This window comes from Bombus vosnesenskii, unplaced genomic scaffold, assembly GCF_011952255.1.
Source record: "Bombus vosnesenskii isolate JDL3184/JDL3185 unplaced genomic scaffold, Bvos_JDL3184-5_v1.1 scf7180000014737, whole genome shotgun sequence".
NCBI lineage: Eukaryota > Metazoa > Arthropoda > Insecta > Hymenoptera > Apidae > Bombus > Bombus vosnesenskii.
The window spans coordinates 18735-23164 of NW_022883616.1; the positions used below are offsets into that span (position 1 = coordinate 18735).

General features: G+C 36.8%; 1 long non-coding RNA gene across 2 annotated transcripts; it reads right to left on the reverse strand.

The window, feature by feature from the left end:
- Positions 1-989: 989 nt before the first annotated feature.
- On the reverse strand, positions 990-3647 carry LOC117240515. Of its 2 annotated transcripts, none has more exons than XR_004494716.1 (2): positions 3625-3647; positions 990-3507 (listed from the first exon to the last, which is right to left on the reverse strand). It is a non-coding gene; the product is annotated as an uncharacterized LOC117240515 (long non-coding RNA). The 2 variants fall into 2 exon arrangements; XR_004494717.1 differs by having other exon boundaries at positions 990-3529.
- Positions 3648-4430: the final 783 nt, after the last annotated feature.

The window sequence follows — 4430 nt, forward strand, 5'->3', positions numbered from 1 at the left end:
TCGAATGCCGCAAGAGGGCGAAGTGGGAACCGAAGAAGGACCCCCGACGCCCGGAGCAAAAGCCGACCGGTTGCACCACCAAAAGCGTTGTGCTTTCACTGCCACATGCCGGGACACATCGCATCTCGCTGTCCATCGCGGCGAGAAGAAAAACATTGCAATCGTACGTCAATCGGAGGATCGTGTGTACTGAGACACTCGACCGGAGTCTTGTTTCGGTGGCGTCGTTGGGATGACGAGCAGTCTTGCTAGAGAGCTGATCGGTGAAGGAAGTCGAGTGCCTTACGAGCAGGGAGTGGTGCACGTGTGAGTTAGAGCAAGGGAACCTGTCCTCCCGTTGGTCACGGATTCGTTATCAAGCCTGAGGCCCTCGTCACTAATGTAACTATCGACAATAAAGGTACCGCACGCGCGACCGGACGATGGAGAACTTCAACGCAGAACCGCTACCTCCCGCGAGCCCTCCCCGGGAGGGTGCCACGAGTTCGGACTCGGAGATTCAGACTCGACATATATATTATTATATATATTATATATACTATTATATCTATATAATATATGTATTTATATCTATAAATATATGTATAAATATATCTATTTAAAAAAATAAAGTTGACCTTCATATATCGCCAATAATATCGCGTGCGTAAAAAGAAACTAATTACATTTAAATCTTTTTTTACATTTATTTATTTTTTATTATTATTATTTTCACAACTAATTACATTTAATTATTACATTTACATACATTTAACTATTATTACATACATTTACATACATTTAATTATTATTTTTTTTAAATATTATATCTCGTTTGAAATATTTTTCGACATAATTAATTGTTTCAAAAACATATATTCCAGCCTTCTAAATGATTTATTTTGCGTATTATACGAATTATTCCATCTATAAATAAATTGTTCTCTCTACACACAAACACGCACACAGTCTGTTAATTACACGAGTTAATTGTAACATTTTTCTCGATAAGTTGACAGAGCAAGGAAAATGAGCGACGAACATACCTACAAACTAATCTACTTCAATGCCCGTGGTCGTGCCGAACATATACGGTACATATTTGCATATACTGGCATCGAGTATACCGACGAGAGGATCCCCGAAGAACTCTGGCCTGAATACAAGGATTGTAAGCGTGAAGAATCGATTTTTACTTTCATCGTTCAACTCTCAGATATCTGCCATTTACTCAAACTTTTCTGTATATAAAACTTTCGTTTCACGTGCAGGCTAAACTTACTTAAAGTAAAATTTCATACGGAATAAAGTCGAACTTTTCATTAAGTTTTGCTTCCGTAATATCGTGTTTATCGAATACCAACTTAATTCACTTACGATTCTCGAATTTTTGTGTTGCAATCTTTATTGTTTTCAATGAATCGAAGCATTTCGAATATTTTGAGAAAACCGTAAATAGGTGACTTAAAATAGGAATACAAAAATACTTCTACGTTTCTCGTTAATTTAAAAACTTTTTAGGACTTGTCGGAAAAAAAGGATAAAAAATTGAAATCAGTTCGGAAATGAACAAGAACATAGCTAAAAAGTCGAAAGAACAAAGCAGACATAAAATTCGATCTTCCGTTGCGACATTTCTATCGTAAATAGTATAATAAAAGTTTTACGCAGCATAGTCTTCGATATAATCTTATATGTCGCTTGCAGATAGAGAAACAAAAAATCAACGTAAGTCTGTAAATGTTGTCGGTGTAAAACACAAAATTACGTTCGCAAGAGACATTCGATTTATATTCCTTGCATTTCAATTTTCATTACAAAAACCGTGTACATTTTCTAATATTTTTTCCGTGCCTGGTATTATCTTTTATCCTTGATTTTAAAAACTTTAGGTTCTTCCCAACAGTCAAAAACACGCGATACCCTGTCCATCGTAATCGTAAGAAAAGAAAAAAAGGAGAAAGAAGACATTTCTGTATTTCTTTACTAGGTCATGTTGATTAAAACCGAAATGATTTCGATTCATCTATTCACAAGAACGCAACGGCCTCGGAAGCTGTGTTGTGATTTCCTATCGATCGTTTCCCTCTACACAGTGTTCATATGAGCCATGTTTGTTCTTAGCAATGCCTTATAAAAAGCTGCCTGTGCTGGAGATAGACGGGAAACCGGTAGCGCAGAGTAACGCTGTGGCGCGATACTTGGCGAGGAAGTACGATCTAATGGGAAAGGACGAATGGGATGCGATGATATGCGACGAGCTCGTCGATACTCTTGGAGATTTGAAGCAAGGTGAGTAACTGATGAGATGACTTTGCATTTGTCTCACCACAGAGACAGACGTTCAAGAATTCATTGTGAAAAGACGAGTACAAACAAGATACGTATGTCTTTCCGTTAAGCGAATGTTACAGTTTGTTTGCAAAAGTCAGTTTTTAGATTATAGAATCGTAGATAGAATTTAGAGGATAGAAACTTTTAGTAGTCACTTTTAGTTTAGTAAAGTCTTATCGACAATAAGCAGACTACGTTATGATACAACGATTCCAACTGAAGATTTCTATCGACATCACGAATTCGATGGCTTCCAAATTTTCTTCTCTGCAATCTCAGACGCTCAACTCGAAAGAATCTTTTAGATCCCCCGACAAACACTCGACTCAGGTTATCTATTATCGTAATCTTCCTACGGGATTTTTTTTAACTGCGTTGCGTTAACGAATAACGGGATAACATCACGTTTCTCTCAACGCCTTTCAACGTTCTACAACTTTTATTCTTTGCAAATCCCTGTCTCTATATGTGTTACTCGATGATCAAAGACAGGAAGATCCTGGTACGCGATAACGTTACTAATTTCCAATTACGATATGTGTGATTACGTAACATCTGCTGTCTGCATAATGCGTTAACGATCCGCGCGTTGATCGCATAAATATAAATCGAAGGGAATGGAATCGCTCGAAACTCATGCAACTATCCGCAGGTGTTTAAAATCGTGTTTCTACACCGCCAACGTAACGTCACGCCAGTCGAATCGAAAAATTATTACTAGACAGAGAAGGTGAACAAAAAACGAGGTAAATAGGCTACCGATTGAATAATATCATAACGATCGTATCTCTGGGTTTTGCTCGTCTTTTATATTTGTTTCAAATGTATAAAATATAATCGTATCGATATCGTCCACGATTAAAGCCATCCATCCGCCATCGACGAGGAACGAACGATTATATTTTATCATTTATGCGAATCCTTCTCTTCTCTTCTTTCTCTATTTACGCCCCTCGCCTTGCTTCGTACCGCCGATGATTCACAATTCGATGCACCTGAACAGCTGGAACGTCGCAGATTTTTCCGTACGATAACAAACGTGTTTTTGATGGCCTGCTTTAAACCGTGACGATCGCCATGACGTGCATCAATTGTCGAATGATGTAGTGCGACGATACTCCTACGCAACTTTTTTTTACGCTGTTTTTTCCTCTATTTTTTCTTCCTGTGTGTTATCACATGATCATGAGATACCTGTATAGAAGATGCAAAGAGTCTGTGAAGAATTTACAGATATTTAAGATTATCATAATGATTAAGCAAAAGCTAAGACGCAAAATATTGCTCAAGATGTAATTATGTAATATTTACTCAATTTCTAGAAGACTGTTTATTATATCTTGTTGTTATTCTTGATATGGAGATAAATATAGTATACTTTATTAAGACCTAGATAAAAGACTTTTTTCTCGTTTCTCTTCTCTTACTTAATCACTAAGAGTTATATAACGTTTATTCGATAATTCTGCTTCTCCTGACCTTTCCACAAATGGTTGTTTATATCTCGACATTCTTGGTACTTTTAATCAAATTTTAATAACAGTACTTTACTCGTCAGAAGTAAATAAAAAAGCTCTACGTAGAAGCAAGGATTTACTTACATTTCCTTTCGCGAATCTCAGTTAGCAATGTTGTTCCTCTTGAAAGATTTTCCAAGTTTCCAAGACAATTACCACGCTGGTAACATTGTATATATTTCAAGTATCGTGAACCACAGGAACTTGTTGAGGCAATATTGAAGAAAGCAAAGAGAATGAAGAAATTGTAGGAACTATGAGAGGCTACTCCTTCTTTCACACCTTATTTTCTCTTCGTTTGGGGGGAAAAACACAAATGAACGTAACGGTTGGTTTCATATACGTTTCAGATATCTGCTACTATCGCATGGAGGAGAATCCTGAAAAGAAGGAAGCGAGGAAGAATCAACTTTTGAACGAAACAATACCATTTTACTTGACTAAATTCGACCAGATTATTGGCAAAAATAAAGGATATATCATTCCTTCTACCGTAAGATTTTTTATCCAAATTTAATGTTAAAATTTTTAGTCTTTGTGCAAACTGGGCCATGTTGTCCATAAAAAGTTATTGAAACTTTGTTGCGACAAGACAGCTTT